The 27,894-nt window shown below is 33.3% G+C and overlaps 2 protein-coding genes across 3 annotated transcripts in view; one reads left to right on the top strand and one right to left on the bottom strand.

The window, feature by feature from the left end:
- The window catches only part of LOC129788976 (dachshund homolog 2), a 1,190,888-nt gene that overhangs the window by 848,210 nt on the left and 314,784 nt on the right, over positions 1-27,894 (top strand). The gene's annotated exons all lie outside the window — the stretch shown is intronic.
- Positions 1-27,894, bottom strand: part of LOC129789076 (protein gustavus) — a 70,719-nt gene that overhangs the window by 20,319 nt on the left and 22,506 nt on the right. For both annotated transcript variants that reach the window (XM_055825712.1, XM_055825713.1), the window contains exons 2-3: positions 26,090-26,154; positions 14,695-14,720 (exon numbers count right to left, since the gene is read on the bottom strand). The gene's annotated coding sequence lies outside the window, so the exon portion shown is untranslated. The remainder of the gene's footprint in view (positions 1-14,694; positions 14,721-26,089; positions 26,155-27,894) is intronic.

Genomic DNA, 27,894 nt, shown 5'->3' on the forward strand with positions numbered 1-27,894 from the left:
AAAAACTTATTTCTCAAAGCTTGGTTCTATATCTCTAAGAACTAAGGCGTAGTAATTCAAAATATAGCTCTAGGGTTGATCACCTGCCCCTCATAGTATACGGAGCATATGGAAGGGTGGAAGAAATTATTTTCGGGACAAACGTGCAAAAGTTTGACAGCAGCACACCACTTTTGGAGGGGCAAAAATAGCACTTTTGCGGTGGCAAATTTGCACCTCCAGATTTTGTTCTATGAGTGAGGGTTAAATCCGCAAATAGAATTTTTCTATTATTCTGGTCTAGCCAAATACCTATTGATTAATTATTATATTTTAAGCAATTCAATTTAGTTTTTTGAATTTATTTATTTTTAATTAAGTACCTATATATTTTTTTAATTTACCTAATATTTTTTACGGAGTTTTCAAAATTAATATTTTACTAACCTTTAGAAGAAAATTTTTGATTCAAAGTTGACCCAAAAGGTGATTGAAAAAAACCTTAAAAATTGTTTTTATATAAATAAAAGTTTATATCGAGTATTTTCAATTCATTAGTAACAATATCAGCTCGTGTCGAGGGAGCTAGCGTGTTTGAGGCAGAATTTTGCTCGAAAAGACAAAATTTGTGCTCTTCGAGACTTTGGAAGATCTCATTGTGCAAAAGGGAAAGAAAATGTATTTCTGTTTATTCCCACTCATGTACAACCAAAAATGTTGCAAGATCTGAACTCAACTCCGTGTACATTTTTCTTCCTTCAGTCCTTTTTTGTGCACCTCTACTGCAACCCACTCAACGTAGGTACAAAAAAAAAGTTCATACAGAAAAAAGTCCATACAGAAAAAAGTCCATATAGAAAAAACGCTCAGCTCATGCGACCCTTTAAGTGATCACCATGAGCGCTCGAAAGCAAATGATCTTGTGAATGGGAGGAAGGTCCTCCTTGCATTTCACTTACCCCCGAATTTGCACCAGTCCGCGCGCCATCTACGTTCCCCTCAAAAGAGGAAGGTACGGAACTCTTGGATTTTTTCATCCCTTCCGAGATTGTATTACTATATTAAATCCTTCTACAATGGTAATATAAAATGTTTATATACCGCCTATGTTCCAGAGGAACTATGTACATACATATATGTATGCTACGCCACCATCCAATTCCACAGTCAATCGTAAACATTAAACTGCCCCACAATCGTATGCGAAATATGCGCGAAAGTGAACATAAGGACCATCTTTCACCATAAAAAGCATTGCTGTCTGGCATAAAGTTTTCCCTTCAATTCTTCATTCCTTGGATACGTCTAATTTTCATTTCATTTCACTTCAAACCACACAACACACACTGGGGAAGACGCGAACAACACAAATAACAGATGAAACCATATAAAATCAATCATCCATCTCTTAGGCAATGTGATAAGGAAAGGTACAGTAGAATTCTTCATCAAATAAGAGCTGCAATGTGGCAACAAAGCGTCTACAAGGATTTTGCGTTCTACCGCAGAACATTGTACCACGGGATGGAGGTAGAAGACACACGATTCCAATATCGCGATAAAATATATATGTACAGCATCGCTATATATGCATGACTACATATTTATTAACTCACCAACCTCTATATATGGTTTCTTCTCATTTTTTTTTTGGCCAGAGATTCTTGCGTAGTAGAATCAGAGCTATTTTGTGATGCTCATATGTTCTAAAAGTGAAATGTTGAAGCCTTCTAAGGGGGGTCTTGACTTTCTCTTTATTGAAAATTTTATTGCTATTTTGAAAAATGAAAGGATTTTTTTTTGTTACTGAAGAAAAATTTATATTTTTTCATCAGAATTTTAGGAAAAATCCTTAGAAATTTTCTCTGTATTTATGGAAACTTTTCATGAATTGTCAGTAATTTTATAGAGTGAGAATATAGGGGAGACTGGGGTGAAATTGGCTGTATAAAAATTTACAAAATGTTTCAAAAAAGGTTTAAAATTTTTTTTTGATTTTTTTTTCTTTTTCTAAAATCTTTTTATACTACGCGTAATAAATATTCGACTGGATCTTACTCTGTTTAAAATATCTGACATTTCTGTTAAGAAGTTCTGTTCAGTTAAGATACGTTTTCTTTATATAAAATTATTGTTAATTTCTTGGTTCTTATAAAGAAGCCCTAGCTTTTCACAAATAATTCTAGGTAATGTCAGATATTTCGGGTAAAATATAGTCCAGCCGGGTAACCTATTTAAAAACTTATCTAACATTTCTTACACGTCATATAAAAAATATTTTGAGTAAAAAAGTATAAAAATGATTTTATTAACCACATTCCTTTCCAATTAAATTATTTAGCATAAAAATTTAAATTTATAGGACAAATAATAAAATTGAAACCGGAAAATTTGTCAATGACTTTCCCACGATTTCAATATGAATGCTTAACTTTACAAATTTAGTTCAAAGCCCAATATTTTATTTTACAAAAAAAAAGACAAAAAAGCTTTAAAGAAAATTAAGGAAAAAGTAATAGTTTTTCTGTTGAATAATTTAGCTTCGGATAATAAAATTAAATTCCAATGTCTCATGATTTAGCCGGGTGTGCGTAAGAATTGAACTTGAATTCTCTTTGAGAGTGAGTTTCTTTTTTCTATATATATTTATATATATGTTGTACGGCACAGCCGGTATTATATGTGTTGTAGTTTATGGTGTGTGGTGTTAAAGAAAAGGCGCAGACTAATGATGAAACCATGGTGAAAAAAAAAGTAAAAAGACACTGGAAATAAAAGAAAAGAAGAAGCAGAGCCGCATAGCATCAGAAATATTGTGCAGCAAAACACAACCTTGCTTCCACAACGTATGTTTTTGTATTAAACAGAGTGCGGGTATATTCTTGGAATGGAGCACGGACTACAATGTGCCAGTAACGATTTTATCTCCAACTTTTCGTTCCACTTTAATTACAATGAAAAAAGGGAAGGATTGAACTATGTTGGAAGGTTAAGTTTTATTAAGGTTCAGGCTCGAGCACTGCACTACCGCAGGCCCAATGTGTCTCTAATATTATGTTTTTCTGCAATTTGGCATTATGCTCCTGAGGTGATATATAGACACATTTATACATTGCCTATATGCAAGTATTTATGTAAAACTCTTCTATGGGATACGAAAGTGTCTTTAAGTTTAACTTTTGGTTTCAATTCTGTTGAAAATCTTTTCTTGTTCTTGGAAATTACGAAATGTACGATATTTTGGGGAATTTTCTAAAAAAAAAAAGTTGGTGTAAGTCGAGACAAGACACACTTTATGCTATAAAAATATCAAAAATAAGTAAAACAAATATGTAAAAGAAATGAAAGAATAACTTACAACATTCAATTTATATTAAAATTATTTGTAAAAAATCGTCTTTTAATTTTTTAAAAATAGTAAGGAAGCAAATCAATAGATTTTATTTTATGGCATGTGCCCAAAGTGCCATAAAAATAATTTTAACTATAATGCAAAATTGTATTAAAAATTAAACTTTAAAAACAAAGAAAACATAAAAATTCAAAGATATTTCACAGAATTGAGGTCTCTATTCATATTCCTTAACTACTTCTTCATTAATCCTTTTATGTGTTTTTCAGTACATATGTATATATTTAATTTCTCGATTTTATATTCAACTCACGCTTTTGTTTGTAATGTTTAAATACAATATGAGAATAAGTAACAAACACACATTTTCTCTTCATATCCGTTGGGAAGGTGCTACAACCTGTTTTCATGTCACAATTCCTCATGTTCTTACGTCTTTTTTTTGTGTGGTATGTATCTCTCTCTTCTCTACCTCGCGATTTAATATGTATGTACATATGTAGAGAACGGAAGGGGTGGCTGAGATTTCTTCTTGAATGCTGGTGAGTAAATATACATATACACGAGTATTGAGGCGTAATATGAGGTGCCCTTATATGTTGGATATAAAAGCACAGAAAAGGGATTGAATATTCTCCATGTCGCTTCTTCCACCCAAAAATCTCCTTTGTTAACAATCAAATAAAACCATCCCAGACAAAAGTATAAAAATCAAATACCAATATACAGGCATCATCTTCTAAATAAGGCATCGATTTTGGGGGACTAAATAATACACACAGCATCAATGGTATTTGTGCATCATGGGTTAGAAAGATTGAACAATAATGGAAAATATCTTCGTCTATATCCCCTTGGAGTTCTCTCTTGTTCCCCCAAAAAGGCCTCTCATCTCAAACCTCCCAAAAAATACATATATAGACAGAGGTTTTGTTATGTAAAACTCACTCTATCTCCGAAGGTATAAAAGCTTTCCTCGAGCCAAGGAATTCCCTTCAAAAATTTATATGACCTAAAAGTTTTTTTTTGTTGTTGTTCAGCTCCGCTTCAAAAGGGATTGAGAGACAGCTGAGTGAGGACCTCGCTGTAAAAAGGACATTTTACAACTAGATTTTTTTATATGTATACATCCCATAAACTTGATATGTACCCATAGGTAGAGAGATAAAAATTTTTAGGGAAGAAACGTGTTGAGAAAACCAGACACAATAACCAATATTACTCGGCATGTGTTCAGTGTTGCCCATAGAATTGTATGTTCTCTCTTCAAGTTAAATTTCTTTTTTCTAACCCTTCTCACAGCTTTCTCATTTTCTTTCTTTTTTTCTTACACACTTAAAAAGAATTTGTCCAAGGAGAACTTTTACGAATTTAAATGCAAATCAGCCCAAGAAATGGGATGCTTTTTAGAAAAGGTTTCTTTGCAGGCAAATGAGTATTTCGTACATAAGAGTCCTAGCTTGAGTTCAAGACGAGACATAGATATGGAATGTTAGAAGAGAAAGCTGAGTGTCAAAGAAAATCACAAAAAATCATCAATAATTTGCCCCTTTTTGGGAGGTTTTCTGTTTCTATATTTTCTATTAATAAATTAAATCAAAAATTAGGAAAACCAGAAAATAAAATAGAATAATATAAAAATGAAAAGCCAAATGAGGTCTTAAATGTGAATTTATTGGCATTTTCAAATCATAAACTCTGGTTTTATATCTAAATTTTCTGAAGTCATGCTGCGATGTGATAAATCGATTTGCAAAATGTGTCTTTGCTCGTGGGTGTGACTTTTTTTTTTTTAAATAAAAATCAATATTTTCTCTCTTCTCGTGATCTTTGACTGTTTTTTCGGCGGTGCAAAATAAACTTTTATAAATTTTTATTCCAAAACTTTAACAAGCATTTTGAGAAGAGAGAAAAAAATACTTAATGAACATTCTTCTCAATTTTATTTAACTTACTCATTAATCGTTTTAGTGCGAGGTTAAAAAAAAAACTAAATTGAGGCGGTGTGTGGGGAACATGGTACATACTAAAATTCAAGAAAAGCCCGTAGAGTGTCTAAAATGGTTGTATAGGAGGCAAAGTAAATCTATCGTAATTATCATATAATTTATCTCAAAGTTCATGGACTTTTGCTTAATTACGGCAAGAGGCAAGAGAAGGTGGGTAAAAAAAAAAAGAATAAACGTTCATTTTGTTCTTATCCACTCTCCCAGAGCTATGTTCACTTATTTTTTTTCACAGTGAAATAGTAAGGGGGAAATCGATGAATTTTGCGTAGCACAGCGTTATTAAATTAATATCGTGTTAATTCTTTTTTATATCACAACTCCACGCACATGTTTTACACCTGAATCCTTGAGAGATGTATACATAAAAAGACATGTGTTTAGAGAATGGCTAATGGTGACTTTTGTATGAAAACATTAGCTAGTTTTATTAATTCAACTTTGCGTTTTTTTTTGTTCTAATTAATTATACAGAGATATTTCAATAAACCGGAAAAACCTATATATGAATGCGATATACATATTTCAATCAAAATACAATATGATTTTTTTTTCGGTTCATTTAGGGGGACATTAATAAGAATTTGGAACAGGAATTAGGTATGAATGACTAAATGGTTTGTAGGTGCGATGAATAAAATGGGAGTGAAAGTATTTCTTGGGCCACACAGATATTTATCGAGCTTAAAAATATTTTATTGACACATGTCATGGGTTTGATTCTGTTTTTTTCTGTGTGCTAACAGCTAGCCTGGTAACAAGATCAAAATAACGAGAATTTCTTGTAAATTAAATGTAGGTAATACGGCAAAATTATGCTGCCCACTTTGCAAAGCTCAAAAAGCTCTCTAATCTGTGTTTATGAATCGAACTCTATGTGCAATTCAGACCATGTCTTGTTGTGGCGGAGAAGGGATTATTGGGTGGTTTATAAAGGTGAGAAAATCAGAGACACACTGGGTGACATATGATTTAAGGAAGGGAACCTGTGGAGAGTGAGAGAGAGAGACTCCCAAACGGGGAACCATTTATTGCAGATCATTGAGCAATTATTCATGATAGTGTAATGAGAATCTGTATGGAAATGCCAAGGTGCTTTTACAAATAAAGGCGCTTTCATAAAAAGAATATATATTAGGGGAGACCGGGGTAAAAATAGTCATTTTGGAATTTTCAAATGCCAATTTCTCCCAAAATATAAATCGGAAAAATCGTAAAAAATTAGGGTGCAAAGCCCTACCAACCTATAATTTTTGACAGTAATTTGGAGGTTATCCGATCAGTACTTTAGGAGTTAAAAATGAAAATAGATTTTTGGCCCATTTCCCAAACTTTTGCGTATTGAGAAAAACGCGTTTTCCGAAGTTTTCCTTCAGCAATTTTCCAATCTGATAATTTTTCTCAATACCTGGGTTAGTGCAGAAAACGTTGCCAAGGTGTATTCTTCAATAACTTTTAATGATTTTTCTATACAATTTTTTGAATCAAAACATACCCCTTGGGGTAGATCTAGTCATCCCATGTAAATCATATGGGAGATCGAAATTTTTGGCATATTTTCTATTCATTTGTTGCAAAATGGCGTGTTTGAGAAAATCGCAAAATTCTCTGTTTTAGTGCGTATAAAAGTGAAATTCCTTGTCGCGGATCAAAAGGTGAGAAGTTTAGCTATCAACTACTATCAATCTCTCAGGTGGAAAATCATTGGAATTGCCGGAAAATTCGACCGACTTTATTTAGCCAACTGGTGACTATATTTACCCGCCGCGTTTAAAAAAAGTCAGAAGCGGAAGGGTTTAGGAAAAGCTCGAAAACTCATATTTTCCGTGGAGATAGAGAAAAGTGGTCTGAGACAAAGTTGTAGGCCAGGAAATTTCCTATAAGAATGTCCTATTGAGGAAATTTTCTTGTCCTTGGGGAATCCTGCAGATAAGGATTTATGCAAATTGACTATTTTTACCCCGGTCTCCCCTACATATAATATATAATGTACATAGATATGGATAGATGTGGGTGAGAATAAGGCAAAAATTTTCCTCAGCAACTTTTCAATAAATTTATTAAAAGAAAATATTAAAATAGAATTTTATTCTCCTTAAGTAAATATTTCTTTTCAATAAAATCCCAAATGTTTTTGTTGTGTGGCAAAATTAATATGTTTTACAGCAATATTTTATGGTTAGTACGTGGATAAACTATAAATTTCATTTATTAAAATATATTAAATCCAATACAAATGCTAAATTCGCGGTCATTTATGTGAATTGTTGCGTAAATTGCAAAAGTGGCAATTGTGTGTTATTTTTGATTGTTCAATATTACTAGGTATACCAAATGGGCTTTTTGTACATTATAGTTTGCCGGTGTGATTTATACAAATTATGGTTCAATGAATTTAACATGTTTGCAGGAGAAATACCACACAATTAGTCACTTTGTCCCACTGTTTTATCCTCCATCACACACCGCTAAAAGAGGTGAACATTTTGGTCATTTTACTCAATTTTACTTTACCCGCCACCACCACCATCGCACACACCCACCTCATGGTTCACTAAACACCAAAAATATTTCCACGAATGTGTGTGGCGAAAAAAAAATTAACTGACCTCTGTTTTTAATTAAATTTACCGATTTTAAATTAATTACATTGTTCAATTTGTCGTGTTCAAATTTGTAGAAATAATTAATAATTTATTGCACAAAAAACTTGCAATTACATACAATGGATACACTGCTATGTATGTAGCATACATAAAAAGCAGCTGTAGAAAATATTTTTAACTTATTTTGCAGTTTTAAATCAAGGGGGGTGATTATCTGGTGAATATTTGGGAGTTTTTGCAAAAGATTACTTAAAAAAAATTCCGAATAAATAATTTTTCTATTGAATTTAAAGATTCACAGTTGACTCTGTTAAAAAGCTTTTCGGGATAGATTCTGTTTAAAATGTTTTCTTTCAATTTATTTTACACTGTTAATTGAAACATTTTTGGTTTTCTGTGAAAACTATTAGGCCAGGAAAATTAGCCAAAAATGGCGGAAAAGCTTACACAAATTCCTAGATGGCTAAATTTTGCACCATTCGATAGCAAAAATTAAAAGAAATCTTGTTTGTTTGGATGAAAACTGCGCTTATGTGGTTGCTCTTTCCATAAAATGCGATTTAATATTTTCCATATAATTTCTCGTAATTTTCTATAGAAGCCATTGAATGAACAGGTGGCGCCGCGAGTAGTTCAACTAAGAAATTCAATTTGATATTTTTTAATCTCTATAGAAAATTACGAGAAATTGTATGGAAAATATTAAATCGTATTTTATAGAAAAAGCAACCACATAAGCGCATTTATTTTCTTTTAATTTTTGCTATCGAATGGTGCAAAATTTAGCCATCCAGGAATTTTTGTAACCACAAAACTTAACTTTCCTGGGCTATATTGAAAGATTTTCACTAAATGAGAATGTCCTTCTAGTTCTTCAATATTCTGAATAATAATAAATTTCCTCAAATTAATATTCCGAATATTTAAGAAATATTACAGAATATGCACGTAAAAATCCACTTATTTTTGGATAATGTTAATTTTTGAGACAGATATTTTAAGTTCTGACGTGGGTGTTTATTATTATTATTTTTTTTATTTATTTATTTATTTGTTAATCCGGTCTATGTCAGTGAGTTTTTTTTTAACCAGGTGTTAAAAGGAAAACTCAAATTCTTCTTCCAGAGCTTTCGGCTCCCTCCGACCCTTTCTCAATGGATCAGCTCTGGAAAAAGAATTTGAGTTTTCCTTTTAACTCCTGGTTAAAAAGAAAAGCCCCCATTAAGACAGATAATCACCCCTTGATTTTTCATAGATATATTTCATTGGTGTTTCCTTAAATTCTCAACATCCTTCTAAGAAAATCATTAATTAAAAAAATAAATAAATAAAATGTCATAAAAATCAAGAGAAAATCAAACAGATCTTTCAGCTTGTTGGGAATTTCTTAGAAATGTATTTACCACCAACACCTTCCATTCTGTGAGAGTTGAGTTCTACAAAAGTCGAGGAAGTCGTACCTAACGTGAAGCGAGAGATCCCTTTTAAGAGAAGCAATTTTAGCATAATCTTCAAACCGTAACAAACATACACTCGCCACAACTGTTTTCCGCATTTTTTTCATACATGCGGACCTCTTAAAGTGATTCTTGTGCTTATTATAATAAAACTGACTCGAAAACATTATCATTTAGACATTTTTTCTTTCGCAATTGTTCTATGTTCGTGAGTGTTTTTTTTTGCTTTGGTTTTTTTTTAAATATACAATTTTATTGTCTGGTGGAAATGCTCTCTTTATTTTACGCTGTGAGAGACTGCTTGGAAGAAAAGAAGTGGAGGAAAAAAAAATATGAAGAGAAGTTCCTTAATCAGAGAGCAGTACTCAAAGAGAGATGGGTTTGGTGTATGAATAACATTTTGAAAAAGTCTTTTATGCACATTGAGATCACTTCCCATGACGATTAGAAATCATCACTCATTCTGGGGTTCACTGACAATATTCACGCAGTTGAGCAACACAACACAACCTGCAATATTCTTTTCCCCAACTTCCGAGTCAACTTTTCGTGGATCGCCAATTCGTATAATTGATTTCATTAGAAGACTATTTTTTTTCTTCTTCTCCTCACATTGTTATTTCATTAAGAATTTAATGTTTATAATGAAGAAATTCCACGCAGAAGTTGAGAGAATTTCTGCACAGCGAGAGAATTTAAAATCTTCCGCATTTTTCTTCAAAACTTCGCGCTCCCTGGGAAAAGGGGAAAAACTTTGGAAAATTGCTGTGTAAAATTGAAGCGTATATAAAATTCTTCCTGACACGTTACCCGGAAAATGGGGGAAAAGGGGGGTGTATTTGTGAAACGAGGGATGATTTAAATGGTTGCGGAATTTAAATTCTCTCCTCCATCTCTGTCCCACCCATCGTGCCAATTGGGAAATTGATGTTGTTGTGTGAAAAGTGAAGAGTTTAATTTTCACCATGATGGTGAAGTTTGCGCAAGTCCAAAAAATTATGGTCAATCTCGATAGTTGCTCACAATTTTAATATACTTTCCATGCAGTCTACACAAATGAGAGAAAAAGAAGGGAAAGCAGAATGGAAAAATGTGCAAGAATATGGCGGGTGTATCATGTTTTCACCTCAAATTCAACAAAAAAATAAATAAAATAAAAAATATTTTTCCCAACAAAATGATTGACTAAAGAAATTTTTCTTCCTTTCGCGGAGGAAACTTTCAACACTTCTTGCATTTATTTTGGGGGATTTTCGCTTCAGTGAGTCGGTGCATGAGAAAATATATACATAGCAGGAAAAGGGAGATTGTATATAGTCTCCAATTTCAGAAATCAATCACGAAAGGCACCACAAATTCCTCCACCAAACACATATCGATTTCAACCCCTTTTATCATCAATGTCAGAGCTTTCTCACACTATATTGCCAAGGATTTCTTCGTCATGGGAAGAGGGTATTTAAGGTGAGGTTATGTATTATTTTCTTGTGTTTTCTATTTATATATTTTCGGAAATAATTTTCTTTCGGAAAATGTTATTTGTTTCAGAAAATGCAATTTCAATTTCTTTTTGGAAAAAAACATTCTAAAAAAATCATTTCGGAATATTACGTAGTTTCTTCGGATTATGATCCATATTTCCGAAAGTATCCTTCCGAAAATAATAGTTTTGAAAATGACGTAATATTGAAAAAAGACAAAAATTATTCTTTCACAATATACATAATTGCAGATTTAATAGTAATATTTTTCCGGAAACAATATTGTTCAGAAAGTAATATTTTTTCCGGAATATGCTGCGGTTTCAGAATTAATAATCTTTCAAAAATAAAGTATTTTTAAGAAATATTTCCATTCCGAAAAAATACTATTGTGCAAATAATTTTTTTTTTAATTTCGATGAATTTCGAAAAAAAAACTTTCGGAAATAAAATACCCTTAAAATAATAAGCTTTCGGAAAACCGTTAGACTGTGAAACTGTTAAACTGTTAAAATATGATGCACTTTCTTCCTATGCTGTACACTCAGACATGATATTCTTTCGGAATTCCTTCAAATTAATCCTTGAAAAAGCTCTAAAAGCTCCTTATTGGAAAATTCCGCATGAAAAATCGAACAGAAATGTTTTAAAAATAAATTCAGGAAATTATTGGGTATGTTGAGGAATTCAGAAAGGTCCACCCAACATGATTATTCACCTCAATCGACTTTTTGGGTGGAAAATAAATCAATCCACCCGTCTAGACGTATGAGCAAACAATCGATTAAGCTTTCACCGTAGCAGTGATTGGTAGGATATCGCGCAGTGGGTGGTTGTTGTCACTCGTTTTTTTTCTGTTTGATTCTTTTTTTCCCGCAGTACAGAATGTTCTATTTTTACAAAGAGAGAGTATGTACATATGTAAAAAAAAAAGTCTCCTATACCTGAATTGCGATGGATAATTTTGGTGACGCTCCATGGGAATATGTGAATCATGCACCACCGGTATGCAGACACATAGGAAAAGTGGCAGCTGATTAATGGTGTTTGCCGATGTTGCTTGATGGAGATTCCCAATTGGGTTTGAAATGAGAAAGAAATCACGAAGATTTGCAAGGAGGAACACCAATGGCGGTGCCTGGTGATTCGGCCAAATGGGGCAATTTGCACTATTGAGTGTCAATCGATGATGGTGGAAGTTTGCCTGTCGTGCTTCCACCCACAATGACCTTCTCCACTGTGTCACGCAAAAGCCGCTACTACCTGCCGGTGGCACAACGATCCGATAACTCATGACACAACCGTCCCGCGGTCACGAATCAACTCTGAATGCCGAAGCTGGCGTGAGTCAGCCGGCGTTCAGTCCTCCCGCAAAATAACTTTTCCAAAGCCACTCAAAGCACTCCTTTCTCCTCTTTCTTCTTCTGCATACAGCCAAACCACACTTTGGAAACTTTTTCTCCTTCTTTCTCAATATCCTTTCGTTTTTTCTCCTTCCTCTCTTTACCGTCCTTCAACCGCACACTTCCTTTTCTTTCTTCCTCTTTTCTTTTTCTTTTTTTCTTCAAAATTCAATGTATCAATCAAACCACATTGAAGTGACCCATTCGTTGCACCACAAACTCCGAGTGCAACACTTTGAACGTTAAAAAAAAAGAAAAGAATAAAAATTCCTTCACGCGAAAGAGGCTCAATGTGTGCCACCCTCGTGTGATTAGCCAAGGGAGTTATTTTCGTTTCTGCAAGACTCCACCACTTGAGAATATCAACGCACCCCGTAAAGAAGACAACAAACCAACCCATTTGCAACCATCGTCACCACCTCATAACTCCGTGGGACGCCTCAAATGATGGGGCCACGGGGTGCGGAAGAGAGCACAGAGGGGTGGCAACTCAAATACAAGCCCCAACATAGGGCGGTGGTGATATTTGCTCATTGCTCATGTGCAGAATCCTTCGACTTTGGCGCAAATTCACGAAAATTTCCGTCCTGCCACGTTTTCAGGCATGTCTCTACCGCTCTCTCGACGTCTCCACCCCGCCAGTCTCACAGCCACCACCCCTTAGCTCTTTGTACAATCTTAAGGTGTTGCCCCAAAATGTTTCATCGCATAATCAAGCTTTAATTCCACCTGGTAACTTTTCGCAGAAGAAACTTGAAACGCCTTCAAACATTTACTACACAGAGGGTTCATTTTGGGCATCCCATTTGGGAATCAAATTTAATCCGGTTGTTAGTGAATCCTAATTATGTTTATGAAAGAAATTAATTTTTGGAATTTCATTCTCTCATACCGAAAAAGAAGATTGAAGGGAATGCTTGGAAAATTTCAAGATTTTTTTTTTTAATTTTGGAAATAAAATGAAATGCCGATAAATCTAGAATTTCTAGGAGAATATATTTTATTCTTCTAGGTTACTAGATTTTTTTTTAAATTATGATCTCGAGTTTTCAGTTAAAAAAATTAAGTCAACAAATTTTTTTTATTGAATGCAAAAAAAAAATTCGAATTTTTTTAAGGTTTGTAATAAAGTTCGGAATTTAAAAGATAGTTTTTTTTTCATATTATTCTCAATTCTATGTTAATATTTTATTATTATATTTTTAATTTCTTTTTTCTATGTTATATCAAAGTCAGAATTTATAAAGTTTTAGTTAAACCGATAACGAAAAACATAAAACAAGATAAAAATTTACAAATATAAATCATAGAAAAACCAAAAATAAAGATTTTTGTTAGGCAACTGACTTCTTTTCTTTTGAAATAAATCCTAAAATCCTCCTGTTATTGATTGATTGATAACTTCAATGTTTATGGTAAATTACCTTTTCTTTCTTATTATTAAGTTAGATTCCTACCAAAGTCAGCGGCAAATGCAATTACAAGCATAAGAAAATTCTTCAATAGAAAACCCTAATTTTTTTGTTGAAACCCGAAAAAGCTTACAAAGCTAGACGTAACGAGTTTACCCACGTTGTATATTATTCCTTGCTTTAACCCTGTGCGCTTCTGTACAAGCAAATTCAATTACATCTCCCTTCACTTTGTATATAAATTAAATTCAGTCGAAATGAAAATTAACGGAGGGTAAATTCTATGTTGAAAAAAAATCACTTTCATCAAGAAAAATTAACCATAGTACGAAGTCATTTCGTTCAAGGTAGTTGAGAGTGAGAAGAACTCTTCTATGGAAGGACGAGACAATATTTTTTCAATAAAATTCTTAAAGTATTGTGGTAGACTTGTGAAATTCCTTGAGGAGTTTCTTTGGCAATTCCTTTGTTGAAAAGAAGGAAATATTTAAAGCTTTCCCATTACTTTTTAGACGTTCTGTCCCCCCTTTCAAGGAATTCCCCATTCTGAGTCGATAGACCCCCGTGAGGATTTTCTCTTCGTGTATATATAACTTCCTGCTTGATGGGGAGCTCGTCAAAAGGACCGAAAGGCACTCTCTGAGCATTGAGAAAAAGGAGAAAACGTAAGTCTTTGAACATGTCAACGGATGGAATGGAAAGCATCGCATCCCCCATTGCGAAATTACTCAGCCATCAACGGAGATAGAAAAGCCACCCCACCCAGAAAATCGAATGTAGCTATCAACGACATTTGGTCGGATTTGCACGCCTCTCGGATATCGATCCAGCTCCGGGGATGCGCATCGTACAACCCGAGAGACTGGGAGAGATAAAAATTTCACACACAAATCATTTTAATCTCCCTTCGTCGCCCCGAGAAAGAAAAACCTCCCCTTTTCATTTCATTTAAAGAAAAATTTAAAATTAAAGACTGTTTAAGACTAAAAAAAACTTACCTATTTCCTATGGAGTTGAACAGAACCTGAAATTCAGAGAAGAAAAAAAATGTTTAGAAACTTGGCAGATATTATGATAAATTGTGACATGTTCATTGTACATCGATATAGAATCCTGGTGTGAATAACATGGTGGTGAAACAGCTAGAGACCTAAGTCGATGGACAACAACTCATCGACTTTGGGTGAAATTCTCTGTGAAGTCTGATTTTGGTTTGTTAAGTTAGACCTTAAATTCTTAAATTATGCCTAAGTTTTCTAAGCTAGGCCTAAGATTTTAGGCTAGGCCAGAGTTTTATTAAATTTGGTTCTAGCTTTTTAGAGCTAGACTTTAAGTTATTAGGGTCAGAATTTTATGATTTTAAGGTTAACTCAGGCAGAATTGGGATTGAATGAATCTTTAAGGCTGAATCCTAACAAACATAAACCACGCTTAAAGAATAAAGTTTAGTCTTACAAAAAACTTATTTTTCTTGAAAAATTGAAGCTCGACCTATAAAAAATAAAAGTCTGGTTTAAGAAAACTTATTATTAGGCCTAAAATAAATTAAATTAGGCAAAAAATAAATAAAAAACGATAACAACTCAAGAAAAATCTATCAATTATTAACTATTCGCAACATTAACTCGACTAACTTCGGTCTCTAGAAGAGACATCATTTTAGCGTTGTATAACAAGGAGAGAAGTTCTAACTTTGGTGTGTAGAGGTTGAATTTAAAAGCACCCAAATGTCACTTGATCCATAACAACCCTTCCATTCCCTTTAACCATGTGTTTTTGTATGTATGTACTCTAAGCACATGCTATATACAAAGGGGCCCTCAAATGGTTACATTTTTTCCAGTTCCTTTCAACCTTCCATTTTACACACAACCACCCTCTGGAACCACCCCAAACTTAACATTACCCGAGATCACACGTAACAAAACCCCCGTTGAAACATTCACTCTCTCGCAACATTTCATAATGCTAAGTGTAGATACTATGTAGGGATACATAATAAAACCAACAGCAGCATAATATAATGAAATTTTGACCCAAACGTCCACTCTGTGAGTATGGAATTCATTACAAGGGGGGCCACCGTCATGCAAACAGCTGTTCTCATTACATTTATCTCTCTTTCACCTCAAAAAACTCTCCACTCCTGAATACTCTTGCGGTGAGCATAATCCCTTCTCATTTTTTATTATTTCCAAAATTTATTTAATAATTAGCACCCATTGGGTTAAATGTGCCTTTTTTTGTGCCCGCACAAGCCCCCCGTCATTGCATATCAAGCCCAACATATACCCAGCATACGACCAACTTTTCTACAGAGCATCTGCCCAACTCTGACAAATGGACTCTGAGAAATTAACGAGTCAGAGAAAGGCGCAAAAATAAAAAGATTCACAACGGATAAACTCCAAAAACAAGCCCACAAGCCTCGCAACAGCTCCATATGTGACACTTTTGAGGAGCTTGGCCACAACGTATTGCATCTTGAGTGCAAATTGGGAAATGAAAAAGTGCATTTAATTAATTTAAACGAAAAAAAAGAGGAGACTCCCCGTCAGTACATTGTTTATGTCTTCACGGTAAAATATTGGTGAATTGCAGAACAGATGACATGCACTCGGGGGTATCAACATTCGTGAAATTAATAAACAATAAATCAATAAAATTGAAATATTGTTTTATGTAAAAAAAAATCCTTGGCATACATTTTTTTAATCAGTTGCATATCGAAGAAGTCTTCAAAAAACCCACAAGAAGACCTCAAAAAGCTCAAAAGAAGACTCCAAATTTAAAATTTTAATATTTTCTTTAAGAGAAAATCATGAAAAATCTCTGAAAAGCATTAAATAATTCATGGAAGATAATTTATAAAAGACAGCGCGAGAATCCCTTAAAAGGACTCACAGAGAGCACGCGTGATTCCCATAAATTAGCTTTAGAATTCATTCTGAAGTGTTATGCAATCTGCCATTAAAAAGTTCTTGAAATGCAGCAGCAATAAAATATGTTGCACCATTAAATTTTTATACTGCCCAGTGGGAAAATTTTGGGTTATTATTTATGGTACCTAAGACAAATAATGTTTAATTGCTTTTATGCTTGGTAGAAGTAGAGATTTTTTTTAAAGGTGAAGAAAGTATTTTTATTAGGAAAATAAAATTAAAAATATTTAAAGTCTTTTTCTGCAGATTGTAGAAATTAATTTATCGAATATAGGGGCAAAATTTTCAGAAAATGTTTCAGAGAGTTAATTAAAAAGAGTTTTTAAGTAAAATTTTACATATACAAATTTTTAAATCTAAAAAAAAAAATGAGCAAATCTTAGATAATTTAGGAATGAAAACTCTAACTGTTTTCATTTTCTTAAAGAACCTAATTTCAATATTTTTGTGTCACGTTATGGGACGTCTCAAGACAATTCAAAATTCATTCTTCTGACAACCTTCGAAAAGAAAAGATACAACGATGGACTGTAAAATCTATGTACATATATGATATTGGCCCTAAGCACTAGTCTGCAAAGGGCAAAATACATTTTATTCTATTCTATTCTACAACGATGGACGCTGGACAGATTTTCAGACAGATCAACATCCTTAATACAGAGGTAGAGGAATTCCTCGAGCGAAAGGAAATCTACATCAACTTGCTACGCACCATAAAGGAAAAAATGAGGCAGAACCTGGAGAGAATGAGGAATGAAGGTGTAAGCGAGCAGGGTAAGTTTTTTTTGTGATTTAATTTTGTCAATAAAATTCTAATTTTTTTTTTAATTTCAGAAATTGACCTGCTGAAGGAGGCGTACGACAAGGACATTGGGTTCCTTAAGAACCTCAGCCTGTAAATTGGCCTTAGAGCCCGATTTTTTTTGAATTAAATAAATGAATTAGTGAAAATAAAACAATTTTTTTCATTATTAAAAAATATTCTTCATGATGAACACGATGGGATATAGTCATTCAGAGGAGATCCCATCGTGTTCAGCATTTCCGGTGCTCAGGGTATGCATCTTCTCCGCGTGGTACCTTCCGTGACCAAGGAAATTGGATTCTCACAGGATCCGGGTGCCCTATTTCCCAGAGTTTGAGAAAGAGGGCACCCGGATGCTGATGAGAATCAGCGATTACAATACTTGGTATGCCACGATTGTGGTATACCAACTAATTCAAAAATTCTTTGATTAAAATTTTCTGCTATTCGAATAGGATTAAAATCTAAATGTTAAATAAAAACTTTTCCAACGAAACGTTTTATTTAAATAAAAACTTCCCAGAATTATTGGTTCATCCTTGGTAACAAAGTTTACAAACTTTTTATCAATAAATCTAATCCAAGATCCAATCATATATGTTATATAGTCAAACAAAAAATTCCTTAATAGTTTATATATAACTGGTTTCAATTTAACCATAAAGTTTTGGTAAAAGAAATAGAATTGACCTTTAAATGATATTTAATTCAAATTTCCCACAAGCTCTGCAAAAGTCCGACCAATTTGGCGGTTAAAGGGGTCACTGACATTTTGAAAAAAAAAAAAATCTCAGCCTACCGGTCAAAAGAGCATCATTTTTGAATTGCCAGATTTTACTTCTTTTTTTTGGGTTAATTCGTTACCAAACCGTCTTTTTATTGAATTTGATATTTTCTTTATGAAAAATTAAAGGTTTTCGTGATTTTTTTAATCTAGAATTTTATTGTTGGCTTTCACTTCTAAGATTATCTAAAAAAAAATCAGGTCTGATTGTTTCTTTTGAATGTCTTAGAATCTTTAAAAGAAATAAACTCCTTTTTTTCTTGGAATTTCACCTGGAATTTCCCAAAAACTATCTTCAATGTAATTTTCAGGGAAACTTTAAAAAATTAGGCAAACTCTTAAGCAAATCTTAAGGAAAAGAATGCAGAAGACACACAGAAGGCAGAAATGAATGATTCTGGGCAAAATTGCATTCTTCCACCAAAATGATTGATTTGAACATTTTTAGCACAACTTTAATGAGTCTTCCCAGGCAATGGCATTTGCCATGACCCCCTTAATCGTGCCATTGTTTGAAATCAAATGTAAATTTTTGCTGATATTGTAAAAATCTCAATTCAATATCTTATCGCGTACACATCCACGGTGAGATACCACCTCCAATATTTACCTCATTCGTGTGCAAATTGGTTATTGAAAAGAATATATAGGTAGAAGAGATAATAAAAGCTTTTGTTTGCAAGGAAATTTCCTGTGCTGTCATTTTGAATATTTAAAAAATGTCTTTAAAATGAAAAATAAAGAATTTATCGAAAGAAGTTTATTTTTTAAAATTCAAATAAGAATATATATTACTCCACCTCTGTCAATCCTTTACATGTTATGTAGGTAGGTAGGCTTTTATGTATATAATTCTGTGTGGTTTTTTTTTTAGTTCTTTTAAAGAAAAAAGTGCAAGTCTGTGTGGAAGCATAAGAAACTTATGTCTCTCCGTATATGCCACCTAAATGTGTATCTTCAACACAACATACAACATAACTCCCGATGCCTGTGTACCATATTAAGCGTCTTCTCTCCATTCTTTGTAATAATACAGCAAATACACAACACGACGAAAAACCACTGGCGTCTCTCTCTCTCTTTCTTTTCCTTAATGTGAATGGTTGAAGCGATGACCGCTGTCAAGGTCTCCAGGCCGTTTAATTCCTCTTCATGGTACACAGAATCTCTCTCTCTCGGCTGTAGTTTTCCTTCTTCGTCGTCTTCTCTTCACATTATAAACAAAAATTTCATCACGAAAATAGTCAATGCACACATCATCCATCGCGCAGAGGGAAACAGCATGAAGAGAGCGCCTTCACCTAACGACCAAATGTCATGTATTTTGTGAAAAATCAACCAAACACTTCGCATTTCATCTACTAAAGAATAATCACCCATAAGCATGAACCTCAAGAACCTTTCAGAGAATCCCAAAAAATTACTTAAAGTCTCAGAGATGAGAAAAAAATTCCCCAAAGTTATTGCCCTAAAGTTCTCTTGAGAATAAAGAATTTTCCTCCTTTCCCATCTCAATGATTTAATTAATTTTCCAAAATTTTCATCTCCTCCCCCTGTAATGCATTGAAAAAGAACCATAAAGCAATAATATAAATAAATATTCTTCGTTTTTTTTCATGCCCTCACAGATTCAACGACATTCACACACATATCGTATTATACATATATATGTTTCAACTTTAATCGTGAAACATCCGAAGAGAGACTTCTTTGACTTCTCCGCATTCTGTTGTGTTATTGCTAATTAAAGTGGTCTGGTCTGGTTGGGAGGCTTGAAAACTGCCACTCACCCAAGTTTTCAAGCCTCCAAGAGTGTGATGCCTTCTTGCAAGGTTACACAACATTCGATGAGTGTGAATTATACATAATTCACTTTTCATAACCATTTCCTTTTCATCATTTTTCATGATCTTTCCTCATTATTCTACGGGAAAAAATGATCTTAAATGTGGGAATTCTTCATCGATTGAACCAGGATAGAACCAAACTGATCTAACAATGTGTTTTAGCCAAAAAAGAGCCTCTGGGTAATTTTGCAAAATACGATAGTTCAATGAATCTATTCGATTTTCTTATTTGCTTCTTTCGCATCTCAATATTGAGGCACAACGTGATCTATTCAGAGGAATTTTCTTCAAGATGATTGATTGGGAAGAATATTATTTATAGACTGATATTATTGCTTTCCCAACGTATTTGTTCAATTTAACAACATCCGGGTTTTTCCGGGAAGAAAAATTTACGGATTTCCATAGCTTTCGGCTCGGCTCTGAGCCTTTATTATGGGCTATAGAGAGAGCCCATTTATTAAAAGAAAAATAAATTTATTTTACAAATAATTCACTAAACAAAGGGTCCTAAATTCTGCGACCAAGAACTTCTTGAAATTTCAGAAAAAAACCTAAAATTTCAAGGATTTCTTCGTCGCGGAATAAAACCCAAATTCTTCCTTTTCAATCTTTTCCGTCAATTCCCACAAAGAAGGGATTTAAACTCATAAAACTTTCATTGATGGGATAACTTATTAAAAAAAAAGAAAAATAATTTCTCAAAAGTCAATTTGTTATGTTGTCCCCGCGAGGGGAGGAAGATGACCTCAATTTATCTGTATCTACCAGCATTTCATACATCATAAAACTTTTACCAAATTGAGTTTTTCAGTTCAAACCGCATTTAATTAATGAATTACACAGCATTGAATTAAGGCTCCTTTAACCATCAACTCATCCTCATGGCATAAATTGTTAAATAAATATTCCACAACCATCATAATTTAGCACAATGATGAATGAGAATTTAATTCAAACGATGAAGCAAAAATATACTTTGTTAAACCTAAACTTGCTGCTTTGCAAGAGATTTGTCTTTGAAATGTAGCATTACGCGGCAGTGACCACCTGTAAAAGGTAGCACAAGCATAAAGACATTTATGAAAATCGTTGTGCTATTTTAAAAGCTGGGCGCGCAAAAAAGCAACTGAAGGTGAAACTGGAATTTGTGAAGAACAACAATGTATGTAGCGAGTACGTAGTATACAATTCCAAAACAATATTGTCGATGTCCAGCAATTTTGCTCTGCTTATAGGAACAATAATATACACCAGGCTGAAGAACATGGGGGAGAAGAATGAAAAAGAAGCGATCTTACTCATTTATTGCTCCCTTTGCGCCCTTCTCCCTTTACATACACTATATATATGCATATATATATGCTATATGTTGTCTTGGCTGTGAGGCTGATCGAATAATTGCAACAATTGCTTCGTGAACATATACATAACCACCAACAACAAAGAGTTATCCTTAAGACAGTATTTTGACCCCGAATGATCGATTTTTTCTCTTCTCCATTCTTCAGTCGTGGGAAGCGTGGTATGTGCAAGCATGAACGTATTATGCCACCACGATTATTGTTATTAAAATAAAAAGTCTTTTTTTTAACAAAAAAAAAAGAATAAGATTGTTTTTAAGGGAATAATCGAAAAGACTGCACAAATAGTTCCCTTTCACTTCCTTTGTACCACCAACAATTAAATTTTTATGCTCACTGTGAGATCAATCTTTTGCTTCGACATTATTTTTTATGTTTTAATTAAAGGAATTGAGTTTTTTTTTTAATCATGTTTTTTGGATTGAAGAAAAAAATAAAAGATAGATTCTGACAAAAATCTTTTATTTCTTCGTCTTACAATTTAAGAATCGTAAATTCTTTGAAAGATTCTTTAAAGATTTTAATTTTGATTGAATCAAATTCTACAGAGAAGTTCAAATACTTTAAATTCTACAAAAGAAAATTTATAAAAAAATCTTCCTGATAGAAAATTAAGGTCAATGTTTAAGGCTAGAAGTCAGACCTTCTTGATGTTAAAACATATTTTAAAGAAACATGGGATTCAAAAAAATATATTTTCTTAAATAAAACATAAAACATGCTCAAATTTTTCTTCTAAAGAATTAGGTTAGATGCTGAATAATATTAAAAAGACGTGAAAGAATTCGGGAGGTAAGGCTTTGATAATTTTAAGGAAAAATCATGTCCAAATGAGAAAGTTCGTTAGGAAAATGTATTTAAGGATAGAAATTCATTTTATTATTGCTTGTTCTGTATTTGTCCAAGTTTTTTTTTTCAAAATAGTTTTGAGTTTTTAATTAAGTGTTGATGAAAGTGAAAGTTTAGTTAAATCTTTGTAATAAACAGAATGAAAACAATAAAAAGTTTAAAAATTTATTAAAGTTTCATTTAATTTTCAATTCAATTTAAAATAAAATGGAAAACCCCCTTCTGAGCCACCCTGTCTACAAAATTGCAGAGAAGTGAATTCAATTAATTTCTTTGATTCTTTTCTTTCACCCTCAAAGTCTTTTTAAGAAATTGAACATACCACAATCTTGGAAAATCCCAACTATGTCTATAAAATTGATTTTTCTCTAGCTAAAGCTGAAGCTTTCAAGGAAAGTAACTACAGTGAAAATACCTTGAGAACTGTTGCTTGAAAGGGGTTGCAAAAATATTTTGCTTTTACAACATCATGTAATCCCTTTGAAGGTGAATTAAAAATGTTTGAAGCAGAGGAATGAAAGGAATGCAGAAAAAAAGTTTGTGAAAGTAGCGTGTATTGAAAAATAAATTTGAAGGAATACTTTCATATCAAAAGAGGGTAGCTTTACACACATAGGTGTACATTTAAAGTGACTTTCACCCCAAATTGTTGAGGAGAAAATGTATACATATACGTGTAACACACCCTTTTGTTCTTTTTTTTTAGTTTTTTGAGAGAACTTTAAATTTTTTACCAACGTTTTGGTAACATTTCCCCGGGAAAAAGGGCAAAGAATAGGGGAATAGAGAGATTTCGTGAGTGAAACGTCATGTTTTTTTTTTCTTTCACGCAGGGAGAAAATGTAAAAAGGGAAATTCGGGTCCTTTCAACTCATATATTGAATTGAATATTTAAGCATATGTATAGCACGAGGGGAGAGCTATATGTTGTGGTGGAAAATAGAGAAAATCCCACCCTGGATAATGCGAAACGACACACTCACACGACCATAACCGCCATTAGGCAGGACATACGGAGGGTAAATGCTGTGGCTTTTATGCTAGGGAGCGAGAGCGAGAGAATCGGATACTCTACAAGGGAGCATAGAGCTACATATAATTCGAGAAGGGGGCCACCCCGATGCTGTGTGAATGGGAAATGAGGAAAAGTTGCGTGTAGTCATCAGGCAACTCTCTCTGTGTGCGCCTGTGGTAGTGCACGAGGGTTGAAATATGTATCTGTTTGTGTGTAAATTATATCGACGTAGTCTCGGGGTGAACGCCCTCCACGGCACAAGGAGGGAAGTGCATTTTCCATTTCACCATGGCAAAATGTGTGTCTGTGCTTTTCACATCCCATGGGGTAGAAATTCTCCCTCTTGTATGTTTTATGTGAATTAATGGGGTGATTTTAGCACGATATAAAAATTTATTCCATGTTATGTGCTCTTCTCTAGCACTCCATTTTTTTCCCTGATCCTCTTCCTCCTAAAGGCTATTCTATCAAATAAAATATTTTTTGAGAATAAACACACGTCCGTACACAGAAAAAAAAACAGCCACTGCAGTTTGTTTGCGTCGCTCATGTTACGTACGTACGTACAATATACAACGATGGGATGCCAAATAGAATCTATCTGCAGGATGTATCAGGAGCCAAAAGCATTTCATCCAAATTACCTTTCCTTCGTCCCCCCCCCCTCGTAACAGCAGCATATATTTGCATTCAAAGCAGAAATGGTCACTCTGGCAGATATGTGCGGGAAATGCAATCAATAAATCATTTGACAATATTAGATTTATATGTTGTGTAGTAGAGTCTCGAATATCAATTTGTGTTTCCTTTACTAATTGAACCCATATTGATGAAGACAAGCATCTAAATAATGCGAAGCATTGTCTGCATTTTCGGTATATTCCAAATTCGGTTTTGTGAATTCTTAATTTGATTTTCTGCACTCTCTTCTAGGTGTAGTTTAGGGGGTAGTCAGTGAGATTTAGTAAATTTACTTAAAAATATTAAAGAAGATATTAAAAAAAAATATGAACAAGAATTATAGAAGTTTAAGGGATTCACATCAAAGAGTAAGAATACTTTAACAAGAAAAGTTAGAGCTAACCTAAGTACGGAAGTAACCGCAGTAAGCGTAAATAGAGAAACAAGGCAATCGTAAGAAGATTCTATTAAAAAATTAATCTGGAATTACGTTAGAAGACCGATAAATCTTTAGCAAAGAGACAAAGAAAGTTATCGTAAACAGAAGGAGTATATATTAACTTAAATAAAAGGACGAAATTAGTAAGCTAAAAAGAGAGAACTGAAAAGAGAACTTCGTCAAATTTTCTTACTCATACACTCCGTTAAAACACTTGTGTAATTTCTTACGCTTTTATGTGAATGTACCCTATTTTTTATTAAATTTCAAAGAAAAGAATTTATCTTCTAAGAAAGGATTCTAATGAAAATTCCTATTGAAATATTTTCGTTATCAATTCAAAAATTCTTAGCTAATCATTCCAAGAAGAAAACATAATAAATTAAATCTCTACATTCAGAGAATTTTTAAAATTCATTGAAACTTCTATCAAAATTTTATTCAACAATTAATTTAAATTTCTTCTCAAATCGAGTATATTTCAAAGTCTTTTCGCAACAATCTTCCATATAATAAAAAATAATATAAATATCGCAATAATGTGGGTTGTAGACAAGTGTTATGGGCCTGGAATTTCCGCTAATGAGGTTGCTAAAATATCTTTTGGATCCACACGAAAATAAAAGAGAAAAAAAGAACGTGACTTTACGAATAACCCGAGAGAAAAGCCAATAGACTGAAAGCGATAAAATTAAATATATTCTAAAATATTCTAAAAAGGCGTCATAAAATATTTTTAAATATACTTTAATTGGATATTGTAGGAGTCTATACAAGAATCATTCAAGACTCTCCCAGACAAAACAATTAAATCATTCCAATTAACATAAAATGATCAGCTGATTTCAGTTTTTTTTCTCTTTCATAAAATGTTTTCTTTTCATTAATTTGGAGTTATTATTAAAATAAAATTAATTAAATAAATTATTGGATTTTAATATTAAAATAATTTTTTTTATAATATTATTTACCAATACATATACAGTCGTGCTCTCGTGGTAGGACCGTCGTCAAAATGACTTCTCCGCGGTAAAACGGCTTCAGAATGAGGAATTTTGCCTTCGCAGTGGGACAATTAGTATCCTACCTTTCCAATAGTACTAATTGTCCCACTGCGAAGGCAAAATACTTCATTCTGAAGCCGTTTTACCGCGGAGAAGTCATTTTGACGACGGTCCTACCACGAGAGCACGACTGTACAACGAAATTGTGCCAATAGATGGCGACTCAGTGTGTCGAAATGTTTTTCAAAATAAACTCCAAAGCATATCGACAATGTTTTGTAGCGATAAAAACAGAAGTAAACGCCGGGAAATACGAGAGAAACGACACTACTGTAGTCGAGACACAAAATTCGAGCACTTCTGCTTAAATTTAATGTGTCCATGCTACTCTAAAGCAACCAAAAAGCGCGGGAATGAAAAATATTCTCACAAACATTCAATAATTCACGAGATTTTCTATTTTAAGATCAAATATTTTGTCTCTTTTGAGACTCGCAAGACAACTAAAATTAAGTAAAGTCTATAAATTCTTCCTCCCTCCTTAGGCAAAAACGCTTCTTTTGTTGCTTCTCACGAAAAGGCGTCAAAGGTGGAATTTTTTTGGTAGGAAGTTAAAAAAAAATTGGCAGAATAATCAATGGAAATATAAATATTATTTACCTGATTGGATAATCATTGTTCCCGAATTTATACTGACGCAATCACACACGGATGATTTGAGTTTCCTGCAAGAATAAGAAAAAAACAAGACACCTGTTAGAAAGAGCACCGTTAAGGAGATTTCGTGGGTTAACATTAGAAAAATTCCTCATAATTTTTTTTCCTCCCAAACCCATCGCGGATTTTTATGGCTCGTGTAAAAAAAGGTCCGTATTGTGACCAAAATCCATACAAAGAGAGCTTGAATAACAAGACAGACAAAAAAGGTGCTTATAAAAGGGAATGGGAGGTGTGATTGGAGGCACTCATCATTAAATTCAAATTATGGAGAGATATTTTGATGTACGAATTCACAAATACAACACAGCTAAAGCACAATCTCGATGGAGGAGAGAAAAAAGCCACTCCGTGGTATGACTTCCTCGTTTGTGGTATATACTCAGAAAAATGTGAGAGGGAAAAAAAAAGTGATTGCAAAGTCCAGTGAACCATTCAAATGGCTCTTACACAGCGTCTGTCGCGGTCAATGGTCCAATTAGCCTATACTAACCAAGCCAGGGAATTCTGAATCGCACAACTTAATCGTCTTGACATTGAATTTATGACTGCTAAAGAACTTATTCAGTGGGATGAAGGAGAATAAGAAAAAAAAGCATTCTGTCTAACGGACTTAATTGCATCAACTGTCTTGAGAAATTTTCAAACACGTGAAATTCTCTCTAATTGTCCTTCCTTCCATACATAATAATCTCATTGAAATCACACTGTAATCCAATACAGTTCCGAGGGCATCGTACCACACACACACCGGAAGTTCCTGTAATTATATACTTGAAAAAAAATCACAAATAGATAGTAATTTATGTTTTAGAAAGACTCGAGACATTACTTTTTTTTAAATTTTTATTTCAAATTTAAGGAAAAGGAGTTTGTGCGCTCCGTGTAGGAAAAACTCCTCATGCGTAGAAATAATCAAGACACACGGCATCTTAGATGATCAAAAAAGCATAATAAATAGCCAAAGAAATTGTTCATTTTCTTCTAAAGTCAGCTGGATTAAGTCAGTAAAGATTTATCTAAAAATTCCCTATAATGACGTCACTGTTTTCTTTTTCTTAGTTTTTTTTCAATGCCTAAACAGTTAAGATTACTACGTTAACTATGCTGGACTACCAAATGATAAATTCAAATTCATTCTGTAAGACATTTACTAAAAGAAATATTGGTTTGTTCAATATTTACACGGATTTCTAACCTCACATATTCACATAAATTCAGTATAATTTTGATTTTCTGTCTCATTCACTCCCATTGAATGTAATGGTAAAAATGTTAGGTTAGAAATCCGGATAAATATTGGACAACCCAATAATAAACTCTCCTCCGTATTTGTCGCCATATTGATTTTTTTTCAGCTTTATTCTCTTGAATTTTCACCTCTTTCTCAGCTTCTACCCAACGGATTTTGATCAAACCAAAAGTAAATGAAAGAGAAAATATTTAAGCAAAGTTTTAAAAATAAAGATTTCATTGAATTTATTGTAAATTCCTCGTGTGCGCAATGGAAAGTAAATGAGATAAAAATTCAATTGCATTAAGATGTGAGATATAACATTACAGCACCATGCAATAGATATCTCAATCAGAAGCATAAAATTATCCACCAAAGATTAAAAAAAACAAACTGACGGTATTTTTTTCTCACAACATTTCCCCCACCCTTGGTGAAAAAAAACTAACTTTTGAGCAAAGAATAAAGCAAAAATTGCAATGAAAATGCAAGTGTGGTAATTATGGGAATGTGA

Source organism: Lutzomyia longipalpis, chromosome 2 (genome assembly GCF_024334085.1).
Source record: "Lutzomyia longipalpis isolate SR_M1_2022 chromosome 2, ASM2433408v1".
In the NCBI taxonomy this organism is placed as follows: domain Eukaryota; kingdom Metazoa; phylum Arthropoda; class Insecta; order Diptera; family Psychodidae; genus Lutzomyia; species Lutzomyia longipalpis.